This window comes from Myxocyprinus asiaticus, chromosome 12, assembly GCF_019703515.2.
Source record: "Myxocyprinus asiaticus isolate MX2 ecotype Aquarium Trade chromosome 12, UBuf_Myxa_2, whole genome shotgun sequence".
Classification (NCBI taxonomy): domain Eukaryota; kingdom Metazoa; phylum Chordata; class Actinopteri; order Cypriniformes; family Catostomidae; genus Myxocyprinus; species Myxocyprinus asiaticus.
This window is the reverse complement of record NC_059355.1, coordinates 11,659,469-11,686,357: the sequence shown is the minus strand read 5'-3', so window position 1 is coordinate 11,686,357 and position 26,889 is coordinate 11,659,469. Positions and strand designations below refer to the sequence as shown.

Below are 26,889 nucleotides of genomic sequence, written 5' to 3'. Positions count from 1 at the left end.
TGTTTTGAAAATTAATAAAAATGTTAATCACAAAAAAGAAACCATGTAAACCTAGGTAAAGGGTTTATGTACTCCAATTATTGGCAGTGTGGAAATCAAGCATTTGATAGACTACCAACTGATTGGAGTGGATGTTGTTATTTGATAAAGTTGAAACTTCACAATATAATGATGCTGAGGGGCAAAAGAGTTAAATTAAATAGGTTAAAGTGGGCCATGGCCCAATTTGAAAATATGGAGTCGTTCCATTGGTGAATACCTTTAGGGGAAAAATGGGGATTAGGGATTTTTCTGTGGTGTGGAGTAACATTCCTCGCTGACCACATAGACAATATCACCTATACTATGTCAGGATTTGCTAATGAAACCATAAAAGGGTTCTGCCTTCTGAAAGACAATGATAAGTCCCATTGACTCACACTGCTCTAGCATGAAATGGCATTAGATTACTTTAATGGCCAAAACCGGAGGATTGTGTGTAATGCTAAACCTCACAGGAGAATCATGTTTAACTCTGATACCAGACAATTCAGATAATATCACTAATATGACAACAGCCCTAGAGAAAATTAGGGATGCATTTGGCCCATCTGAATCTGCAGGATTTAGCTTTAATAGGTGGCTAATAGAAAACTTTGGGCCTTGGGGGCCATTAATAGCGCAGGTCTTCCTGCCTATGATTGTGGTATTGGGCCTTTTCCTGTGTTTCCGCACATGTGCCCTAGCCTGTGCTAGAGTGATGATACATAGATGAGTAGGTGGAATAGTAGCTGGGCAATTTTCTCTTATACAATACCAGCAAGTGAATAATGAGGATGATGTAACGAAGAATGGCAACCGCCATTCGCAGAGCGAAAATAGTGTGTGACTTAGATTACTAGTGCTATGCTGAATGTTCTTTGCAGGAAGCTAGTCCAGAGGCAAGGGGTTGGAATATCAATAGGAGTCCAGTGTCTCTACACTGGTGAAGAATGTTAGAGCAAACCACTTGTTAAACATAAGGCATGCATAAAGGAGGGTAAGATTTTATTTACTCATGATGGTATAAAATTAAACAAACCCTCAATGCTTGCTCAAATATGTTAGCAAAAAACAGCAAATGCTATTAAATTGTGATTAAAAAATAATTTAATCAAATGGGGGAAGCGTGAAAGAAATTATAATAGTCAGGTATATTAGAACATTATTATTTATGTATAAAATACTTAAAGCTTGAAAATGCAGTGTTGGAGCAGCCCTGTGTTGTGCTTATGGGTTGAATTGGATGACCAGACTGTTTTCCAGGCAGAAGACAATATCTTCTTGTTCATACTGCTAAGGGTCCGATCATGTGACAACATGTTTGCTCAAGGATATACAATACATTCCCCATAGTGCTTACGGCAATGTCAAGTGAACTGAACCGATAGGGAACGTCTCCGGTTACACATGTAACCTTGGTTCCCTGAGATGAAGGGAAAGAGATATTGCCAAAACTGGCCGCACTACTACTTCAGAGTTTCATAATACGAGTGACTCACTCTTGTCCCTCAGTCAGAAAATTCTGAAGAAATGGTGACTGAGCGCCTGTTTATAACTGTGCGCATAAAGGGGCGGGGCTCATAAGATTGGTGTGATTGAATTAGGGTGTCAAAAAGGTCATCTAGAAGGACTTCCCCATAGCGTCTACGGCAATGTCTCGTTCCCTTTATCTCAGGGAACCGAGGTTACATGTGTAACCAGAGACGATTTCATCGCATCTGTACTGTGTGACTATACAGAATATAAAGTTATTTCTGGATTACTACATCGACTTTGTCCTGGGATGACGGATATAAATAATTCGATGTTTATCGGGAGTGGATAATTGAACTTTATTATACACTAAACTGTCATTAAATCTAGTTTACATGAGGGAAGTATTGCCTGTTACTGCATGGTCAACTTGCATCAAGATGTCTTTTTTACGTCAATGAGTGAGTATTTCAGTACAGTATTTTTTGTTGAGTTATAAAAGACTTTATTGTAAAAGATTCTGTCGATAAATATGTTTATAGTGCATTTTCAACATGTCCACTGAGTTCAGCGGACATGCTCCATGGTTAAAGCACACTTTCACAGCCGCTTCCGGCTGCAGCACGGACCACCTCACGCCTAGTTTAAACTGTAACCAGAAGACACGAGCTGCATCCGAAAACTGGTAAATGCTGCCTTCAGGGGCTGTATAAGGATGGATGAAGATAGGACGAAATAAGGTGCTTTTTAAACTGTTCAGAGAGTTCCATTCATCCAAAACACTCAAATTTATTTGGTCACACCCTCCTTTGAAACAACAAAAACTTTCGCAAAATGTACAAGATTAACTGCATTTTCTTTTATCTTCGTATTACGTAAAAAAGTTTTTATTTTAAAAATACTATGAAAACTGAATGAAAAGTTGCACTTCACTGAAAAAGAATCTGAATGAATAAACATTTGTCACAATGCCAACATTGTTCTGTTATTTTGTGTAAACTTTCTGTATACATAAATATATAAAACATTTTAATTATGCCTATACACTTTCAAACCATACAAAAACAGAAGGAAAAATAAATAAATAAAAAGTGATACTGCTGCAGAAGCAACCCCCGGGCATGAACACATTGCAAACCAAATCCTCCATTCATCTGCATTTATTTATTTTCTCTTTTTATTTACAAACATGTAACAAATGAAAACAAAACAGTACTGACAGGCTGAAGTGGTAGAAACTGGCGAAAAGTACACAAGGATAAACAAACAATACAATAAAAAAAAAATCTGTCGAAAAAGACTAAATCAAAAACAAAAGTAGTAACAGGTTTAAAAATGATAGTAAATATAATAACAATAGTAATAATAATAATTATTATTATAAAGAATACATAAGTAAGTAGCAATAGTGTTGGTTAAATAATACATATTAAATATAATATTATGATAATATCATAACAGATTAGTAGTATTATACAGTAATATTATATAATACAATGTTATTTTTATTAATAATAATAATAATAATAAATAAATAAGTACATAAATCAATAAATAAATGGTTCATATATGATATTTAGATGTGTCAGTTACTATGATATGGGGGGTACTGGCAGGGTTCGAGAGCTGTCTATACTCCATTTGGATTATGTCCAAATTGGGGGGGGGGGGGGGGACTGATGCCACCAGCGTTAGGGGGAGGTTGTTATCTAGATGGGGGTATTCTGTTGGTTTATTACATAGGTGGGTAAGTGGTCTTAATAAATGGGGTCCAGCATCTATTAAAAGAGCACTATTTTTAGTGCTATTTTTCTTTCTATTGATATGTATTCGGTTAATAGATGGTGCCACTGGGATATTGAGAGGTTAGTTCTGTCTTTCCAGTTATGGAGGATTGTTCTTTTAGCAATTGTTAAGGCTACCAGTATGGGTTGTTCATATTTCAGTGGCGGTTCAACTGATGAAAGATCTCCTAGCAGGTTCTTCAGAGGTGTAGAGGTATGACGGTCCAGTAAAATATGTTTAATGGATAGTGGGTTCTGACAAGATGAGCACTTTGGTGAATTTTCTCCAGATAGTAAAAATTGGTGTGTGAGTCTTGTATGTCCTATCTGGCATCGTGTATAAATGACTTGATCCCAGCGATTATTAAAAGGGAACACATATTTTGTTCCAACAACAAGATTTATTTCTCGTAATTTGTTGTTTAAACATTGATCCCACTCCGACTGCCATTTGATAGTACTTCTCTGGCAGCTCTGTCTGCTTGTTCATTACCAGAGATTCCTGAGTGTCCAGGTACCCAGCAGAAAATAATATTAAAGCTCTTTGCTTCAAGAGATGACAGTTTCATTAAAATCTTCACGATTGTTGGGTGCTCAGTTTTAGTAGCTTCCAATGCTTCAAGACATGATTTTGAATCAGTTATTATTAAAACAAAAAAAAGTTGTGGAGCACTCTCAATAAACTTCAGTGCCAGTAGTAGAGCGTTTGCCTCTGCAGTGAAAACTGAAATTTGGTCAGGGATGCGGATACCCTGACACAGTTGGTTTGTTGCAAAAGCTGCTGCCACTTTATTTCCAGATTTAGATCCATCTGTGTATATTGGAATATGTTGTGTGTATACTGCTCTAATGTCCAGAAATTGTTGATGGAAATCATTCGGATGTGTTTTGGATTTTTGGTTCCTTGTTAAATCCAGATGGATTTTAGGCTTTTTGAGATCCCATGGAGGAATTATTTGTTTTAAGTTTGGTTGCATATTGTAAGGCCAACTTTAGGCATCTGATTTCCAAGGAAGGTTCATTGGCTTCTGCATAGAGACTTTGGATTGGTGATGTTCTGTAGGCTCCCAAAGCTAGTCATATACCTTGGTGGTGTACATTGTCCAAAAGTCGTACGTATGACTTCCTAGCTGATCCATAAATGATACTTCCATAGTCCAGCTTTAAGCGTACCATGGTTCTGTACAAGTTCATGAGAGTTGAGCTGTCTGCTCCCCATTTGGTTTTGGATAAAACCTTTAAAACATTCATAGCTATAAAACATTTATTTTTAGTGATTTAATGTGAGGAATAAAAGACAGTTTGTTGTCAAAAGTGATACCAAGAAACCTGTTCTCTTTAACAACTTTAATGGGGACTTCATCCATAAACAGCTCTGGTTCATTGTGTAGCGAACGAAGCTGACAGAAATGCATACAGATGGTTTTTGTTTGTGAGAACTTGAAACCGTGCTGTGTTGACCAGGAGTGCATTTTGTTTATCTTCAATTGGATTTTTCACTCGATAATATTCATGTACTTGCTCTTGTAGCAAATGCAGATATCATCTACATATAAACTACAGAGGAAATCAGAGCCAATGACTTTTGCAATGCTATTTATTTTAATTCTGAAGAGGGTTACTGATAGGATACTTCCTTGAGGTACTCCAAGTCCTTGTTTATGTAGGTTAGACAAGGTGTTTGCTATTTTAACTCTAAAAAGTCTGTTCGGTAAAAAACTTTCAATGAAGATTGGCAGTCAACCTCTAAAATTCATTTGGTACAACTCCAAAAAAAAAAAAAAAAAAAATTCCATGTTTCCATGTCGTGTCATAGGCTTTCTCCAAATCAAAGGAGACAGCTACAACGTGTTCTTTTCTGGTAAAGGCATCACGAATATAGCTTTCAAGACAAATAAGGTGATCTGTAGTGCTTCGACCTTTTCTGAAACCACATTGTGCATTCCTTATGTGGTGTTTAAATGGGTTTTTGAAACAGTTATGCTTTTTAATTGATTAGGTAAGGAACGGGAGGTCTGATTTTGATAGTTCTTGGCAGTCATATTGTTCTATATCCAGCCAGGGGTGGTGTGATTGGTGAGTCTCTTGCCATATAGGTATATATTGAAGATGATTTGCTAGTTGAACTCAAGATGGCGCCGAGTATGGCTGCTGCGTTGCGAGCTCCGACACAACATAGTAGTGTTTTGTTTGTTTTGTTCACAATTCTTATGTTTTTTGTCTTGGATGTTGTCTGCCTTATTGTCTACGACAGACAAACACTTTTGGACATTGGTTCAGCAATTTCACACCGTAAACCGGACCTCACATTTCTCAATGCCGACCCGCTGTTTACAAACACGCAAGCGGGGCCCTTTGTCTGGGCAGCATGGCCGCGGAAACGCAAAAGGAAAAGGGGAAACAGAGCCGGCATTCTCATCAGAGTAAGACGCCGCGCAAATCGACCCCCGCTACCCACTATTCTACTGGCAAATGTTCAGTCTCTGGATAACAAGCTCTGCGAGCTGAAAGCGTGGATCTCTTTCCAACGAGATACAAGGGACTGCTGCATTATCTGCCTTACGGAAACTTGGATGTCTGTGGAGATTCCAGACTCAGCCATTGAACCCGCGGGGTTCTCTGTGCACCGAGCAGACAGAGCAAAAGACCTCTCAGGTATGTTTTATGATCAACAAATCCTGGTGGATCAGAGGAACGTACATTCTATCAAGTCTTTCTGCTCTCCTGATCTGGAATTTCTCATGCTTCTGTGTCGACCATTCTGGCTACCGAGGGAATTCACAGCGGTCATTATCACAGCTGTGTACATTCCCCCACAAGCCGACACAGACCGGGCACTCAAGGAACTGTATGGGAGTATAAGTGAGCAGGAAACCGCGCACCCTGAGGCCGCATTCATTGTGACCGGGGACTTTAATAAAGCCAGTTTAAAATCAGTCGCACCAAAATACCACCAGCACATTAGTTTCAACACACGAGGGGACCGGGTTTTGGACCATTGCTACTCTCCCTTCCGGGATGGCTACAAATCCCTCCCCTGCCCACCGTTTGGCAAATCGGACCACTCTTCCATTCTGCTTCTGCCCGCTTACAGGCAGAAACTGAAACAGGAAGCACCCACCCTCAGAATGATCCAGTGCTGGTCGGACCAATCAGACTCTATGCTACAAGACTGTTTTGATCACACGGACTGGGAGATGTTCCGGTCCACCTCTGATGACGACATCGAGCTTTACGCTGATAGCGTAATGTGTTTCATCAGAACGTGCGTAGAGGACATGGTTCCGACCAGAACAATACGGATCTATCTGAATCAGAAACCTTGGATTAATAGCGACGTTCGCGCGGCACTTAATGTACGGACCTCCGCTTTTAATTCCGGGAACGTGGAGGAGCATAAACAAGCCAGTTATGCCCTCCGAAAAACTATCAGAACCGCAAAACGCCAGTACAGGAGCAAGACTGAAGGACAGTTTAACACCACCAACTCTAGAAGCATGTGGCAGGGAATTAACATCAAAACTCCGCCATGAACACCGCTGCCTCTCTCCCGGATGAGCTAAATACTTTTTATGCTCGTTTCGAGGGGAATAACACCGCCCTCGCGGAGAGAGCTCTCGCGGCTGAAGCTACAGAGGTTAGTTCACTCTCCGTCTCTGTAGCGGATGTAACCCGATCCTTCAGACGGGTGAATATCCGCAAAGCCGTGGGCCCAGACGGGCCACGTCATCAGAGTGTGCGCGAACCAGCAGGCTGGTGTTTTTACAGACATTTTCAACCTTTCCCTCTCTTTGTCTGTAGTCCCCACATGCTTTAAAACATCCACCATTGTGCCTGTTCCAAAACAATCAAAAATAACTTGCTTAAATGACTGGCGTCCTGTTGCTCTGACCCCCATCATCAGCAAATGCTTTGAGAGACTAATCAGAGATTACATCTGCTCTGTATTGCCTCTCTCTCTTGACCCGCTGCAGTTTGCTTACCGCAACAACCACTCCACTGATGATGCCATTGCATCTACAATACACACTGCTCTCTCCCACCTGGAAAAAAAGAACACTTATGTGAGAATGCTGTTTGTAGACTACAGCTCAGCATTCAACACCATAGTGCCCTCCAAGCTAGATGAGAAACTCTGGGCTCTGGGCTTAAACAGCTCGCTGTGCAGCTGGATCCTGGACTTCCTGTCAAGCAGACGCCAGGTGGTTAGAATAGGCAGCAACATCTCCTCATCACTGACCCTCAACACTGGAGCCCCGCAGGGCTGTGTTCTCAGCCCACTACTGTATTCCTTGTACACACATGACTGTGTGGCAACACATAGCTCCAATGCCATCATTAAGTTTGCTGATGACACGACGTTGGTAGGTCTGATCACTGACAATGATGAAACAGCCTACAGAGAGGAGGTGCACACTCTGACACACTGGTGTCAGGAGCACAACCTCTCCCTCAACATCAGTAAGACAAAAGAGCTTGTGGTGGACTTCAGAAGAAAAGACCGAGAACACAGTCCCATCACCATCAATGGAGCACCAGTGGAGAGAGTCAGCAGCTTCAAGTTCCTGGGTGTCCACATCACTGAGGAACTCACATGGTCCATCCACACTGAAGTCATTGTGAAGAAGGCTCATCAGCACCTCTTCTTCCTGAGATGGCTGAGGAAGTTTGGAATGAACCGCCACATCCTCACACGGTTCTACACCTGCACTGTAGAGAGCATCCTGACTGGCTGCATCTCCGCCTGGTACGGCAATAGCACCACCCACAACTGCAAAGCACTACAAAGGGTGGTGCGAACTGCCAGACACATCATTGGAGGTGAGCTTCCCTCCCTCCAGGAAATATATACAAGGCGGTGTGTGAAAAAAGCTCAGAGGATCATCAGAGACTCCAGCCACCCGAGCCATGGGCTGTTCTCACTGCTACCATCAGGTAGGCGGTATCGCAGCATCAGGACCCGCACCAGCCGACTCCATGATAGCTTCTTCCCCCAAGCAATCAGACTTCTGAGCTCTTGATCTCCCACGATCAAATACATCAGCACTGCACTTTATTACCCTTACTCTTATATCTCACACTGGACTGTCATAAATTATATTATTATTATATTATATTCTCTCTTAACAACTGACTATCAGCTGACAGCCTGAATGTCAATACAGTACAATACTGTACATTCTATATATACTTTTTTATATATTTTTATTTTTTATTTTTATTGAATAATGTGTATCTATATAGTGTGTATTGTATACTGTACAGTGTATGTTATTATTTGTATATTGTTGAGTGTAATTATGTGTACATCAGATGTTTAAATTGTGTTGTGTTAATTTGATGTTATTGTAAATTGGTACTGTCTCATCACTGTCACGCCAGCTATGTTGATCGGAACTGCACCCAAGAATTTCACACACCATTGCACTTGTGTATATGGCTGTGTGACAATAAAGTGATTTGATTTGATTTGATTTGAGGTGGTAGAATCTGAAATTTGTGGCAGCTAGGCCTCCATGATCTTTCAATTTTTGCAGAGTGGATAATTTGATTTGTGGTTTCTTATGTTTCCAGTAGAATTTTGTTGTGATAGAGTCTAAAGTGTTAAACCAATGAGATGTAGGTTGGGCTGGGTTCATGAAAAAGAGATTTTATATTTTATTTTGGGGAGTATGGTCATTTTTTATAGCTGCTATTCTTCCAATTAGTGATATGGGTAAATTGTTCCAATGGGTGAGGTCTTCTTCAATGCTTTTCAGTAATGATGAATAATTCAAAGGGAATAGCTCTGACAGCTTGGAAGAAACATTAATACCCAGGTATTTAATGTTACCAGTGGTTATTGTCAGAGGAAGTTTTTTTGACGCAGCAATACAGTCTTCCTTGCTTAGTGGTAGAATTATAGACTTAGACCAATTTATGGAGTGATCAGAGATTTTTGAGAATATAGATTCAAGATTGAGGACTTCTGGAAGGGCTGTTTAGGAGGTTTGTTTGGTATAACAGGATATCATCTGCATATAAGCTAATTTTATGGAGAAAGTGCTTTGTTTGTATGGCTATGATGTAAATGTTTTGTTGAATAGCAGCTGTGAGTGGTTAGATGAAAATGGCAAACAGTAAAGGTGTAATGAACTGGCCATGGAGACGGTGTTAGTATCCATGTGCAGGAAGTTTATTAAGAACACAAGCAAACAATCCAAATTGGCAGACAAATAGACGTAGTTGCTAAGCAGGCGGTAAAATCCAATATACCAAAAAGACAGTCCAACAAGGCAAACAAAACAAAGCAGGGGTACATGGGGCAGCTGTGGCTCAGGTGATAGAGCAGGTTGGCTACTAATTGCAGGGTTAGCGGTTCAATTCCTGGTCCACATGCCACATTGCCAAAATGTCCTTGGGCAAGACACTGAACCCTAAGTTGCTCCCAATGGCAGGCTAGTGCCTTGCATGGCAGCTCTGCCATCACTGGTGTGAGTGTGTGTGTGAATGGGTGAATGAGTCACAATGTAAAGTGCTTTGGAACTGCTAAAAAAGCACTATATTATTACTGCCAAAAGGCAGTAATTCCAGAAAAACAGGCAAAGGTCATAACATGAAAACAATCAGCATTAGCTATGGAAAAATGCTTGGTAAGGAAGGTTAACTGGCAATACTTAGCTATGTGGAAGTGCATGGCTATTTATACAGTGAAAACAGGAAGTGAGCAGTGAAAACAGGAAGTGAGCAGAGAAGAAATGAGTGACAATCAGTATTAAGGAGAGGGCTCCCTCTGGTGGTTGGTCAGAGGGGTAACAACCTAGGATGTTACAAAAGGAGAGAGTGGACGTCCTTGTATTGTGCCTCTCTGTAGTCTGAAACTTTTAGAGGTGTAATTATTAGTTATAACTGATGCAGATGGTGAGTTATAGAGAGTTTTAATCCACTGAATGAATGACTCCCCAAATCCAAATTTCTTGAGGGTAATAAAAAGAAATGTCCAGTTGAGTTTATCAAAGGCTTTTTCTGCATCCAATGATGCAATTATGGTATTGAGATGGTTTCTCTGGGATATACTGTATTCATCTGCATTTAAATAGCAGAATGTTTTTCTCTCAATGGGGACATTTTACACTCGATAGTTATTTTTTAATAAAAACTAATAATTGCAAGCATTCATACCTGAGAATGTTAATCTGCCTCAGCAGTATCTAAAAAAGCATTTTTAAACTCCAGTAAACTTCCAGTAATAATAAACAACTGTGATTGGCCCATCCTGGCCAGCACTGAGAAAAGTAACAGGTACCACGTTTCAGCGACAAGACTGAGGGATGACAGGATGGTGATTGGCTGTCCAAATTTTTTTCCAAAAGCACCATACAAGTCATCCTTAACTCTTATGCCTTATAATTAAATTATTCTGAAGCCATACGATAGTGTTATATGAGGGACTGCCCGAAATATTAGTGTTAATTCATTGTTTCCCCCATTTGAAACTGGCGAGTGAGACTTCTTAGTTTACATAAGTGCAGCTAAGAGCGCACCTGACACTGACTAAATGCTTTATGCAGTTCGTGCTGCGGTGCCTGCCGAAAGTTTAAACAAGGCAGGAGAAAAGACAGAGGTGAAGAAATTGCACACATTGGTTCTTGCGTGTATTGTCACTATTTTTGCTGAATGTGTGAAAGTGATTGGAGAACGGGTCAGTCTTCTGCACCCCCCTTACAATACCTTCATGGCCCCCTATGGGCTGCGCCCCACACTTTGAGAACCACTGCATTAACTGATAAAGCAGCTGCCTACGTTTTCCGATGCAGCCACAGTTTGTATAAAACAGCCCTAAATAAACAAAAGTGTAACTCCGTGGCCTATGTCACAAAGCAGGATTAAGCAGCTAGCTAGATAAGTTTAAACTTAGTTTAAGCAAACTCTGAATTCGCGGTACCAGTAAAGTGGCTAGGCTATCATCAGGGTTCCTCGCCATAGTAACATACGCTAATCGTCTAACCTGCTCTGGGGCAGGTTATGTTCCCGATCAGAGATCTCATCCAGATTCCGGACCAATCAGCTGTGAGCAAAGTGACAGTCACTCCCCCCAGTATCTCTCACTCCAATTTAAAGTGCACTTCAACGAGACAATTGTATAAATTTAGAAAATAAGCTAGTTATGATAATTATTTATTGCAGGAAATATATTTTTGGCAGTCTTGCATTTGTTTAAAGACACTTAAATTTTTCCCCAATCATTTTACCACACTGGTCATAAAATATGTAAGTAAGATATTAATACAATATCAATAATGATCGAATGACTTTAAAATATAAACATTTAATCTCCACAATATACAGATATATCAGATATATACTGATATATAGATACACTATATTGCCAAAAGTATTCGCTCACCCATCCAAATAATTGAATTCAGGTGTTCCAATCACTTCCATGGCCACAGGTGTATAAAATGAAGCACCTAGGCATGCAGACTGCTTCTACAAACATTTATGAAAGAATGGGCCGCTCTCAGGAGCTCAGTGAATTCCAGCATGGTACTGTGATAGGATGCCACCTGTGCAACAAGTCCAGTCGTGAAATTTCCTCGCTACTAAATATTCCACAGTCAACTGTCAGTGGTATTATAACAAAGTGGAAGCGATTGGGAATGACAGCAACTCAGCCACGAAGTGGTAGGCCACGTAAAATGACAGAGCGGGGTTAGCGGATGCTGAGGCGCATAGTGCGCAGAGGTCGCCAACTTTCTGCAGAGTCAATCGCTATAGACCTCCAAAGTTCATGTGGCCTTCAGATTAGCTCAAGAACAGTGCGTAGAGAGCTTCATGGAATGGGTTTCCATGGCTGAGCAGCTGCATCCAAGCCATACATCACCAAGTGCAATGCAAAGCGTCGGATGCAGTGGTGTAAAGCACGCTGCCACTGGACTCTAGAGCAGTGGAGACGCGTTCTCTGGAGTGACGAATCACGCTTCTCCATCTGGCAATCTGATGGACGAGTCTGGGTTTGGCGGTTGCCAGGAGAACGGTACTTGTCTGACTGCATTGTGCCAACTGTGAAGTTTGGTGGAGGGGGATTATGGTGTGGGGTTGTTTTTCAGGAGCTGGGCTTGGCCCCTTAGTTCCAGTGAAAGGAACTCTGAATGCTTCAGCATACCAAGAGATTTTGGACAATTCCATGCTCCCAACTTTGTGGGAACAGTTTGGGGATGGCCCCTTCCTGTTCCAACATGACTGCGCACCAGTGCACAAAGCAAGGTCCATAAAGACATGGATGAGCGAGTTTGGTGTGGAAGAACTTGACTGGCCTGCACAGAGTCCTGACCTCAACCCGACAGAGCACCTTTGGGATGAATTAGAGCGAAGACTGCAAGCCAGGCCTTCTCGTCCAACATCAGTGTCTGACCTCACAAATGCGCTTCTGGAAGAATGGTCAAAAATTCCCATAAACACACTCCTAATCCTTGTGGAAAGCCTTCCCAGAAGAGTTGAAGCTGTTATAGCTGCAAAGGGTGGGCCGACGTCATATTAAGCCCTATGGATTAAGAATGGGATGTCACTTAAGTTCATATGCCTCTAAAGGCAGATGAGCGAATACTTTTGGCAATATAGTGTATATCAGAAAAATGTGAATGCCACCCAAACCCCTTCTTATTAGGATTTACTGGCAGAGATGCCATGAACATACAGTATTTCAATAAAAGCACACTAGCACACCAAATATGTTTTTATTGTGTCTTATGCTGCCTGAAAGAAAGAACAAATAAGTCTTTATTAGTGCATACCATCTACTCATTTTCCAGTTGCTCACATTTTTATTATTCGACAGTGTATTAATGTCTAATAGTATTAAATTATATTAAGTTAGTCATTTAAATTAATACTAAAGCTTTTAATTTAAATTTTTACAATTTAAAATCAAGATATTAAACTTTTAAAATTACAAGCCTGAATGTTCTTGTTGTGGACCTGTATAAAGTTACTTTCACATCGATATATTATTCATTTTAATATTTTCATCACATTCAGATTTTTTTAATGTGCTAGCAGCAGCAGCAATGTTTCTTCTTGCTGAGTAAATGCCTTTAAATTCTTTATAATTTACTAGTGATCCTCTGTGCTGTATGAATGTATTATAATTATTCGTGATTTCATAGTCATCATTCGTGTTGTGTATGTGATTTGATTGATCATATTTTTTAACGTCCTCTTGTGTTGTGTTATTTATCATAATTTTCATAAACATGTTCAGTGGAGAAATATCGCTGACTCTCTCGCGAGATGTGTCAGAAACGGTCTGCATTCCGAGTGAGTTTGATTCATTCATTCTTGATAGATTGATTGTCTTATTAATGATTTAATACACTGAACACTGCTGCACATTTTATAAAACAGAATGCAGAATGTACAATTTTAGAGACAAGAGAACTGATTCCTTGTCAAACTGTAATGATATCTTAATTTAACCAGTATTAGGTCTCATCCATGATAAAATTTTTAAACGTTATTGCCAGACGTGCAGTTCTCCTATAACATTACAGCGACAAACAGTAGGAACGCCCACTAGCGACACAAAGCCACAAAATCGCTGGCAGTGTAAACGCAGCTTAATGGTGCTTTCACATGCAACGTGAAGAAAATTTTCGCCTCACATCGCTCGCGCGAGTTTGATGGCTAGATTATAAATTTGTGTTTAAACTCGCCTTCCCATAAGTATTCCCCCTTCTCTTCCGGAAAAGGACAGGAGGAGGGGCTTCTACGACAACTTATCTTTCCGCCATCAACCATGGCCGATATCACAACAATTGCTGCTCTGTATCTGTTGTGGAAGTCCCAGATATGTCAGAAAATGAAACAGTCATGTTTGGGTGCATGACATCATCCAGAGACGCATACAGCTCGGTGAATTTCACCGCCTTCTCCAGGAACTGCATCTGGATGACTGCCGCTTCGTCCGGTCTCTGTACATGTATGACGTTGTGTCATACAATTCCGGGTGCCCACACACCGCTAGAACAATTTTTTCATCCATTTTTCCAGATTTCTTCTGCTACTATATCAGTACGTCAGTGACATCTGGACAATCTCAATGTTGATAGGCTTTCGCGACAACGCGTCATGCGAATTTCTCGCTCCAGTTGAAAAATTTCAACTGAATGAAGTGATTTTGCGTGTTCGAGTCACGTCATTCGCGCCGCCCGGCGTAAATTCGTGTCTATTCGCATTTTTGCATTGACTTTGTATGTAATCGCGCCACGCGAAACGCTCGCTTCGCGTTGTATGTGAGCGCACCATTAGGCTGCATCCAAAACCAGGGGCACATTCAATCTCAAAATGGTGTGCACTGTTTTGCTACGGTTTCCGGGTTGAATGACATGTTTCCTCGAAACGGTGTGCAACGGGCTTTGAGGTACGTTTTCTCTCGTTTGGTGGGTGTGTCAGAGGTGTTACCCAATCGGCAGCGACATGTATATAAACCCTGCTGTATTAAAAAGGAACCACAGTGGAACCACAGTGGAACCACAGTTTCCACATATCCCATAGTATACTATTCAGGACGGCAAGGGCAGTGACTGTAACATCGAGCGTATTTTGTAGGATTAAACACGTATTTAAACAGATTTCATCAGGCTCTGAAAATTCTGGGATATACTGTATTCATTTGCATTTAAATAGCAGAAAAACAGCCTTCTCAGCTGCCATAGTTGCAACGTTTGCATAACACAACAGAGTGTTCAAGGCACCACCGTTTCCGTTTAAATAATCGTTTTGCTATTTTGTCGGGGCTGAACGTGCCCCAGGAAAATGCTGCCTCCGGAGGCTGTATACAAAGGAAGGAAGGGATTTTTTTTTTTTTTTTTTTTTTTTTATTGCAAGAAAAGATAACAGCACTGCATTTAAATACCAAAAGGCATAACAAAAAGAAAGAAAATGAAAACACAAAGAATACAAACAGATCAACAAAGGAAACATCAATCAGTAAAAAAAAAAAAATCATCATATGCAATCTGTTACTCTTGTTGTTATTTATCAGCTTAAGAGATTTTACCATATAGGAAACTTGTTTCAAGTCTAGGCACAATACTGTGAAATTTGCTCTTATGAAACAAAATATTTGCAATGCAAAATAAAGAAATTAACAATAAGTTCAACCGCGTGGTTACTACTGGAAAAATAAAGAAATACCCCTTTCAATGAAAAACTTCAATCACATTTTATAAAAGGTGATAGATAACAACTTAAACTCTCCCAAAGGGGATGTACCTGATTACATTGATAAAATAAATGAAGCAAGATTCCTTCCTCTATCTTACAAAATACACAAATTAGAAACATCAGCAAAAATAGAAACTTGGGAGTTTGTTGGATAGATATTATGCAGTATTTTAAAATGTACTTCTCTTATTTTGTTAGAGATGCAGTATTTTTCTGGAAGTAACCATGCTCTTTTCCAGTGGATATTGTCAAAAAAATTATACCAGTAAAATTTACATCTAGGTGATGTGTAAATCCTATTATGTAATAATTGCTTTACATGTTTATGACATTTTTTATCAAGAAGGTTAACACCATCCAATAAAAGTTTGGACATAATTGTTTTTCTCTCATTATAGCAAAGGCATGTTTTAAATAAATGTATACACAGTGCATCCGGAAAGTATTCACAGCGGTTCACTTTTTCCACATTTTGTTATGTTACAGCCTTATTCCAAAATGGATTAAATTCATTATTTTCATCAAAATTCTACAAACAATACCCCATAATGACAACGTGAAAGAAGTTTGTTTGAAATCTTTGCAAATTTGTTAAAAATAAAAAAAACGAAGAAAAATAAAATCACATGTACATAAGTATTCACAGCCTTTGCTCAATACTTTGTTGAAGCACCTTTGGCACCAATTTGAGTATGATGCTACAAGCTTGGCACACCTATTTTTGGGCAGTTTCTTCCATTCTTCTTTGCAGGACCTCTCAAGCTCCATCAGGTTGGATGGGGAGCATCGGTGCACAGCCATTTTCAGATCTCTCCAGAGATGTTCAATCGGGTTCAAGTCTGGGCTCTGGCTGGGCCACTCAAGGACATTCACAGAGTTGTCCCGGAGCCACTCCTTTGTTATCTTGGCTGTGTGCTTAGGGTTGTTGTCCTGTTGGAGGATGAACCGTCGCCCCAGTCTGAGGTCCAGAGCGCTCTGGAGCAGGTTTTCAACAAGGATGTCTCTGTACATTGCTGCATTCATCTTTCCCTCGATCCTGACTAGTCTCCCAGTTCCTGCCGCTGAAAAACATCCCCACAGCATGATGCTGCCACCACCATGCTTCACTGTAGGGATGGTATTGGCCAGGTGATGAGCGGTGCCTGGTTTCCTCCAGACATGACGCTGCCATTCAGGCCAAACAGTTCAATCTTTGTATCATCAGACCAGAGAATTTTGTTTCTCATGGTCTGAGAGTCCTTCAGGTGCCTTTTGACAAACTCCAGGCAGGCTGTCATGTGCCTTTTACAGAGGAGTGGCTTCCGTCTAGCCACTCTACCATATAGGCCTGATTGGTGGAGTGCTGCAGAGATGGTTGTTCTTCTGGAAGGTTCTCCTCTCTCCACAGAGAAACGCTGGAGCTCTGTCAGAGTGACCATCGGGTTCTTGGTCACCTCCCTGACTAAGGCCTTTCTCCCCCGATCGCTCAGTTTGGCCTGGCGGCCAGCTCTAAGAAGAGTCCTGGTGGTTCAAAACTTCTTCCATTTACAGATGATGGAGGCCACTGTGCTCATTGGGACCTTCAATGCTGCAGAAATTTTTCTGTACCCTTACCCAGATCTGTGCCTCGATACAATCCTGTCTTGGAGGTCTACAGACAATTCCTTGTACTTCATGGCTTGGTTTGTGCTCTGACATGCACTGTTAACTGTGGGACCTTATATAGACAGGTGTGTGCCTTTCCAAATCATGTCCAATCAACTGAATTTACTACAGGTGGACACCAATCAAGTTGTAGAAACATCTCAAGGATGATCAGTGGAAACAGGATGCACCTGAGCTCAATTTTGAGTGTCATGGCAAAGGCTGTGAATACTTATGTACATGTGATTTTTCTTTTGTTTTTTATTTTTAATAAATTTGCAAAGATTTCAAACAAACTTCTTTCACATTGTCATTATGGGGTATTGTTTGTAGAATTTTCAGGAAAATAATGAATTTAATCCATTTTGGAATAAGGCTGTAACATAACAAAATGTGGAAAAAGTGAAGTGCTGTGAATACTTTCCGGATACACTGTAGCTTGGTGACAAAGCTTTGATGACAGAATTAAAAGTCCTTGCCGGCAGAGGAAATTTATACAAAGTCATAAATTCTTCATATTCAAGTATACTGCCATCATTTTTAAATAAATCCAAAACAAAAACAATAGCTCTATCAAACCACTTGACTTTGTTTCAGATTAAAATATTCGAATTATTCCATAGAATTTCTCTGTGGGGAGAAAAGTTGTGCATGTAACATTGTTTCCAAGCAAGCAGAGCTTGTTGGTGAAATTTAGAGAGAGACACGGGTAATTTAGATGGAGTGAAGTTGCATTTTAAAAGAAAGTCTAAGCCTCCTAATCTACTGAATATGGTATTGGGGATAAAATACCAAATTGAGATATGGTTACATAGGCATTTTTTTAACCAACAAATTCTAAAGGCGCTAACTAATTCACTGAAATCTAAGACTTCAAGCCCACCCTCAGAATGTCTATTAGATAAAACAGATTTTCTAATTTTTTGGGATCTATTTTTCCTAAAAAAAAATTCAATAATATTTTATATATAATAATATATATTTTTAATGTCTACACAACTTTTGTCACTAACAAATAAAGATAATGAGGGATAGACACAATGAGATAAGTCTTCGACTTTAGAGAATAAAACTCTACCATAAATTGATAGGTCTCGTTGCAGCCAACTATTAAAAATAGTTCTGATTTTCATTATTTTAGGGGAAAAATTTAGTTGCTGGCACATTAATCTATCTTTGGTAAGAAAGATCCCCAGGTACTGGGGGAAACAATCTTTCACAGGTAAATGTTGTATAGATGCTGCGTAACATAAAGACAAAATAATTCACACTTTGATAAATTTAAATATAACCCAGAGGCTTCCGAAAGGGACTTAATCATATTGATACACAAGGGAATTTGACTTTTGTCTCTAAGCAATAAGGTAGTATCATCGGCTAGTTGAGATATTTTAATTTCTTTACCAAATATAGAAATATCTCTTACACTGGGATTTTGAAAAATATTAATCGATAATAGTTCTACAGCTAAAAGAAAAAGAAATGGGGCAACCTTGACGCACATCTCTGTCACATTTAAAGCATTTAGTAGTTGACAAACCAACCAAAACTGAACTGTTAATGTCCTTATAAAGCATTTTCATCATGTTAATAAAAGTATGGCCAAAACCAAAAATGCCAAGAGATTTGATCAAGAACTGGTGCTCTAAAGAGTTGAATTCTTTATAAAAATCTAAAAACATCATAATAGGATCTGAATCAATATATTTAGAATAGTCAGTTAAATCAAGTACTAATCTTATATTGCAACTAATGTGTCCATTTCATAAATCCGTTTTGTGTTTCGCCAATTATATTGTCAAGGCCTGATTTTAAACGAGCAGCAAATATTGAAGCAAGTAATTTATAATCAATATTTAACAGTGATATTGGTCTCCAATTCTCAATTAATTGTAGGTCTTTATCAGATTTGGGAATCAAAGAAATAAGTCCCTGCTTCATTGTAGATGTAATTTCTCCTTTTTTATACAGTCTCTGAACAAATTAATTAGAGGGTCCTTTAAAAGATCCCAAAAATTTAAATAAAATTCAACTGATAAGCCATCAGTACCTGGGGATTTTTCCTTCTTCACAGATTTTAGTGCATCCTCACATTCAGTAGTGGAGATATCAGAATCACATATTAACATAAAATCATCATTAATACATGGAACCTTGTCATGAATATGCAAGAGAAAATCATCACATTTTTCTTGAGAAAACTGGGAAGTATAAATTTTTTTTATAAAATGAATATACAGAATTTGAGATCATTTTTGGATCTGTACATAAATCCCCATTAATATTTAAAGCAAATAGAGATGTCCTTTTACAATTCCTTTTCTCCATAGCAAAAAAGTAGTTACTATTTCTTTCACCCTTCTCAATTCATTTTGCTCTAGAACGAATAAAAGCACCTTTAACAATCTCTGTATACATGCTTTCAATTTGCAATTGACAAACATTCAGTTCTACCTCCTCTTCTTTACTGAGAAAATCTCTGTTTTAACAAGCTTAAATTATGAATAAGGTCTGATTCTATAATATTTTTTTCTTGTTTAATTTGTTTACTTCTACTAACAGCAAGGTCTCCAACTTTAAATTTAAAGAATTCCTAGTTAGAATTAATATCCCTTTCATTATTACTAAACATTGTTTTAGCTAATTGAGTTACACTATCATTAAAAAGGGCATCTTCCAAGAGGTAGTTGTTAAATTTCCAGCAACCTCTTGTATTATTTACCTGTCTGTATTGTCTATGATCCAAACAAATTAACTTGTGGTCAGTAAATGGGGCAAATTAATGATTTACAGTACTAATGTCTTTCAAAATAGCGTGAGAAATAAGAAATAGATCAATTCTGGCTTTAAGAGATCCAGATATGTTAGACCAAGTGAAATCTCTACAGCCACTGTTAAAATAAATGCCAAACATCCACAACTGAGAGATTCTCATAACCATAAAAAAATATTATCATGTAAATTAGAGGCAGTTCTTGTGGGAAATCTATCCTGTGCATCGTCAGGAGTTTCATTAAAGTCTCCAGCTATAATCAAATAAGCATCAGTAAAGCGATTTTGTATACTAATAAGTGTAGCTCCTAATTTTTTAAACATGGATGTATTCATTGGGCGTAAGTTGTGTCCGTAAACATTACAAAGAATGAATACCAAATTTTCAGTCTTACATACTAAAATTATCCATCTACCCTCGTCCGATGAAAAGGATTCTAAAACGTTACCCCTAAATTTCTGCATCAAAATTAAAGTACCAGCAGAGTGATTAGAACCGTGACTCATAAAGAGCGAATTTCCCCATTGAGTTTTCCAAAAGTTGACGTCTGATTCACATGAATGACTTTCTTGAACCAAAATAAAATCTGCATTACTCCGTTTGCAATAAAAAAATAAAGTTTTCCATTTTATATGATCTCATAAACCCCTAACATTGAGAGAGACTAAACTAAAAGAGGAAAACTTAAAAGAATACATAAGAATCAATGCTAAATGCAGTGCAACAAGAACCAGCTAAACGGCTGGTGAACAAAACAAAATCTGACTTTGGCTTAAAGAAGTTGACTTCTATACATCCATCAGGGTAGGTGGTGATTAATCAGTGTCTCCAACATGACATAATAAGAACATAAAACTGTATTATTGTTGTCAAGGCCTTTTAGCAGAGTAAAATATAATTCCTTGGATCACATCACGTGGAGTAAACGTTCCATCCCAAAACTTCAGTCTCAGTTTTATTTAGCTTCAATTTACTGTCCATCAATGAATGCAAACGGCCCCGAGAAAGGTGCCTTCTTGCCCTCATCTCTTGCCTTCTTTACACTAGGCCATAATTTTGATCACGCAGCAACATCTGCAGAAATCAAGGCTTCTGATATGCGCGTACGATTTTCTTTCAAGTAAGTGTTTTCCTTCGCAGCCTTCCAGATGAGTTCACGGTATGATCGCATGGAAAACCGTATTATAATGTTTCGATAAGGACCATCCTGGTTCCGTCTCCCTACTCGGTGCAACACTTCAAGTGCATCATTGAGTTTAGTGCTGATGTCGGGTGCCACATGTTCTAATATGTTTAGAATAATCGAGCACAGATCTTCGTTCTTGAATTCAGGAACCCCATGCAATTTTAAACACCAACACCAACTGTAGCGTTCAAGCTGCTCAGTCCTCGATCTTACATCCTTGTCTGAAGATCGAAGCACAGTAATATCACTTTCCATTTTGCACATCTTCTCTGAATGCTCCTTTATGTCAGAAACCAGCTTCTGCACTACCGCAGACAGGCTGTCAACAGCTTTCGTTGTAGCTTCAGTCGAGTTCTCAATAGAGATGAGTTTTTGGAAGGTAGCGTCCTGCTTTGAGGATAACACTTGAATAGCAATCAAATATCAGAAATATTCCCGCTTGATTTAGTCTTCTTTTTAGATTACAAAAAAGACGGTACAAAAAAGAGATAAATAAGTAGCTGATTAATCACATTCCTACCATCACTGCCAGCACAAACTTCATGACCATCTTCCACGATGCCATCTTGGCCCCCCGTCAGGAAGGAAGGGATCAAGTCACATCCTGTCTACTGAGATACCTTCATCTGATTGATTTTTGAAGGAAGCATAAATGTATCCTTAGGCTCGTTTGAGATGCCAATCACCTCGCCTTGAAAGTAGATGAGAGTAGGCGGCTACAATCAGGGGAGGAGTGAAATAAGAGCTGTCAAGTCGGACAGTTCTCACTTCTCGCACTTCGTCAATTTCTTACAGTAAACAACTAAATAGATATTATCTTTTAGAAGAGACCCCTCTCATTAAAAGAAATAAATGAATGTTCTAACAAATGAAATGTATATGAGAAAAGCTAGGGGGGCTTACAATGTACATTAGATCAAGAGCTAAATGGATGGAAAAGGGGGAAAAAACCTCATCTTATTTCTGTAGGCTAGAAAAAAGCATCAAGAAAAAAACAAAAAACAAAAAAAAGCTGTTAAAACTTTAATCATTGATGGTGTTGGGCCTCATGTATTCAGATAGAAGACAAAGGCAGGCCTAACACAGTCATAAAACCTAACTCAGCCCCCACATACCAAGTCGTAAATCTTACTGATAAAAATCATGCCAAAATCAAACAAAGGGAGTCCAAAACAGACTACAAATCCCATGAAGCCTTGCTCACTAAAGGACCGAACTCTCAACTCCTATTGGATGAGGCACACAACAGAACATCCCTCAACTATGACATCATCAGGAGTAGAAATACCTCTGAAATGCTTCCGGGATTTGCTTCCAGCAACTTTGCTCACCGGGTATAGACGCAGCTCATTGCTGCTCTCAGGTGCAGTCTCGTGGCACAAGGAAGTAACGTCCGACTTGAAACTGTGGCCATACAATCTCCATCTGTCTGGATGAGTTGAGATTACTCTATGTTCAACCGAACACTCTAACGGATCTGAAGGAGACCGCCGAGCAATCTGCATCTTCATCCGTTTGCCTACAGAAGTGAAGAGATTAAACATTTCTCTTCCATCTTCAATCAAGTCGACATTTCTGATTTCTCCGCCAGCCCGCTGAGAATCAGCAGCCATGCCTGCCGACAGAGCGAGGAAACGGCCTCCCGTCATCACCCGAGCCTCGAGGAACCGAGTCCGAGTTAAAGGATGGATGAACACACATTCTGCATCCTCATGCGATTCAAGTAAGAGGTTTACGTCTGGGCAGAGATAGAATATTATAGTGTGTTATTCTTGTGTTTCAAGGTTTTTGCTTGTACAGTTTACGGACCACCATGTCCGCTCATTATTAATACTCAGGGTATTAATTATCACAAATTTGTTTTGCTATATTGTGTTCCAACCAAATTGGACTGTTGTGCATTTTCACCATCGCGGGTGAGACCGGCAAACTGAGTTTATCCATTAAAGAGTCAAAGAACGCGGGACTTTTACGAGCCGTCCACCGCGTCTCTGAGCGATAAACTAACAGCTGCTTTCTCTCCAACGATCGCGAAATCGGCTTTAGGGCCATCACTTTATTCTCTGTCTCTCTCTCTCTCTCGTACTAACCACACACACACACACACGACCCCTCACAAACATTCTGGCACACATTTTTGGCTCGTAGATAGCTTCGTGCTAAAGCTCAGCTTTGTGCCTAAGCTATTGTACAAGCGGATACACACGGTAACTGGTAGACGCCATTGACTGGTTTCTCTCCGCCCACATTCGCGGCCATATTCCCTGGGTGGAAGTCTCGCGTGACATACTCTCCACGAGAGTCACGTCCGCCATTTTGTGCACGTCCCTCCTTACACACACACCCTCATGTGTTATAGGATTATTTTGATTTCCATATCTAATCATATCACTGTTTAGTTTGTAGTTGTAAGTCGGAAGTTTATTGACTACATTGTATTAATTATTAATTGATATTACTGCATAAATAAACTTTTATATTACAAAGAGAAGTGTTTTGGTTTGTTTTGCATACACCTGTGTCATGCTGACGGGATGTCAGTGCTCGGATTCAAGCCTTCATTCATTGTTTTTTTTCCCAAAAATTGATATTCTTCGGATGTCGATTTTCCTAAGAAAACAATCTAATATCGAGACTGTTATACTATCTGGTTATTAGTCCCTGATTCCAGGGTGGTGCCCCGTCAGTGTTAATCCTTAATAATATTCTGTTGATTTTTGATAATTATCTTTGATTGTTAAATTTGAATGATCAATAAGCTAGTGTTAATTTTAATTGTTTCATCGATGTTAACAATTAACGATTATCTTTGATAATTGTTTTTTTTAAAGGATTAAAAAAAGCTAACATTGATTCTCAATGTTCTATTGATTTTAATAATTATCTTTGATAATTATTGCTAATAACCAAACCCGCTCCTAAACATAGCGCACTACATTTACTGGAGCCCCATATGAGGTTTTAATGAGTTAGATTCAATTAATTAAAATATTAATTAATAACTAAAGAAATAATTATAATTATTTCTGATAGTAACACTGATCTAAACAACCAGTAAAGCCCTAAAATGGTGTAGAATGTTCCGATTCAAAATTAATAGCAAAAGAAAATCAGCAACTTTTATCAGAACCTAGATTCATCCTCTTCCTTATGTAAGGGACTCGACATGGAGGCGAAGGTACAATCCATATGCAAGAAGTTTATTACAATCAGCAAACAAATCTAAGACAAGGCAGAGATGTAATTGTTGAAGCAGGCATAGTCGTCGTTACACAGGTAATCAGTCCAACCAGGCAAACAGAGAAAAACAGTAATCCAATATCGGTAATCCAGAAAGCAGGCACAATGGTCATAACAAGTAGGCAATAAACAGGCAATGAGAATAATGCTTGGTAAAGCAGTGAAATTGGCAATACTTCGCAAAGTCACAATGGAGAAGCATGGCTATTTATATAGTACAAACAGGAAGTCACCATAGAAGAAACGGTATAGTGCCAGTATTCGGGAGAGGGCTCCCTCTGGCGGTCGGCTGAAGGGATAACAACCTCATTCATTACAGAACCCCTCCACGAACAACTCCTGGTGTTCTTCTTCTGGGTCGTCCCCTTGGTCATGGTGCAGGACGATTCGGGTGCGCTCGGAAGTCATGGATCAATGATGGGTCCAGAATGTCCTTGATGTGTTGTGCTTTATCTTGGGAGTATACGAGTATGTCATCAATGTAGGCGATGACACATGAAGATCATCATTGATGAATGACTGGAACACAGCTGGTGCGTTGGCCAGGCCATAAGGCATCACCTGGTATTCATAGTGTCCCCTAGTGGTGATAAATGCAGTTTTCCACTCGTCTCCCTCTCTAATACAAATCAAGCTGTATGCACTTCTCAAATCCAGTTTTGTGTAGATGCGTGCTTCACGTAGTTGTTCTAGGGCAGATGGAACAAGAGGGAGTGGGTACCTGTACTTGATAGTCACTGTGTTCAATCCATGGTAGTCAATGCATGGACGGAGCCCTCCATCTTTCTTCTCAACGAAGAAGCTTGCTGCAGCTGGTGAGGTGGATGGATGAATGAACCCTGAAGCTAAAGCCTCTTTGATGTTAGTCTCCATGGCCATGGATTCAGGTCTTGACAATGGATAGGCTTTGCTCCTAGGAGGTGCCATGTTGGGTAGTAACTCAACAGCGCAGTCCCATGGACGATGAGGGGGTAATTGTGTAGCCTTGATTTTGCTGAATACCTTGGAGAATTCAGAATATTCCCTCGGGACCTGGACTTGAGCTTGGTTCTCAGGACTTTCAACGCTGGTAGTCAAACATGGCATGGTGACTGTGACATGAAGACAATTAGACTGACAATAATCTGACCATTGTTTTAACTCACCCTGGTTCCAGGAGATGATGGGGTAATGGATAGCCAACCATGGGTGACCCAGGATGAGAAGATACTTGGGTGAGTCAATGACATAAAGAGATATGATCTCTGTATGAACAATCCAACCCATAGTGTCACTGGAACAGTTTGGTGAGTGATGCCTGTGCCTATAGGTGCATTATTCACAGCAGTAATGTTAATAGTGGGTATACAATGTACTGTAGGGATATGGAGTTCTCGTACTAGACCTTGGTTAATTAAATTCACAGCAGCCCCTGAGCTGATGAGTGCAGAAACAAATTTCAGTTTATCATCAAAGGAGTGCTCAATGGGAAGAGAGAAACTGTGGTGTGTGGGAGATGAAATGTTCATGGTACTCACAATAGTTCTGGAGTCTTGATATTTCTTGCCTTTGTGAGGGCATGTGGAGTTTCGATGATTCCTTTCACCACAGTAATAACAGTCGCTCCCAATGAAGATGATCGTGTTCTTCTTCAGAAACTCTGGTACAGGTGATCTGCATTGGTTCAGGAGCTTCGGGGCATGCCTGGACTTGACTATGGACTGATGGTTGTGACTTTGAGCTAATCTTTGAGCGTGGTGAATTGCGCAGTAAATTATCAATCCTTACGGCCAACGAAATTAATTCAGTGAGTGTTGAATCCTCACCCTTACATGCAAGTTCGGCCTGCAGACTGTAGTTCAGTACCTCTCTGAACACAGTCTTGAGTGCAATCCACTTCCATCCACTTTGGGCTGCTAATGTCCTGAAGTGTATGGCAAAGTCAGCTGCAGAACGTGAACCCTGGCATACATGAAGCAGCTGAACAGAGACATCTTTACCTCCCTCTGAGTATTCAAACACTTCATGGACTTGGGAAACTAAGTAATCAAATGACGTTTGAAGCGGTTAACACTCTCCCAAACAGCTGAGGCCCAGTCTAGCGCTTTACCAGTAAGTAATGTCATCATAAATGCACATTTCTTGGACTCCTGACTGAAAGACTCTTGTTGATATGAGAAATAGACTTTACATTGACATAAAAATCCCTTATTTCTCTGGCGAGCCATCAAACTTATCAGGAAGAGCGAAACTTACCGGTGTAGCTTGTGGAGATGGAACAGCATGGATAGAGCGAGTGAGGTTCTCATTTGCAGCTCTTAGGTGGTTCAATTGTTCGCTCTGTTGAGCGAATGCAGCCTGGAGTTGAGAAACTTCTGCTGGATTCATTGGTGGCGAAGTATTCTGAAAGGGACTCGACATAGAGGCGAAGGTAGAATCCATATGCAAGAAGTTTATTACAATCAGCAAACAAATCCAAGACACAAGGCAGGGTACACAAGTAATCAGTCCAACCAGGCAAACAGAGAAAAACAGTAATCCAATAACAGTAATCCAGAAAGCAGGCACAATGGTCATAAGTAGGCAATGAGAATAATGCTTGG

The 26,889-nt window shown here is 39.8% G+C and overlaps 1 pseudogene; it reads left to right on the top strand.

The window, feature by feature from the left end:
* The first annotated feature begins 915 nt into the window (after positions 1-915).
* The window catches only part of LOC127449613 (lupus La protein homolog A-like), a 74,744-nt pseudogene continuing 48,770 nt past the window's right edge, over positions 916-26,889 (top strand).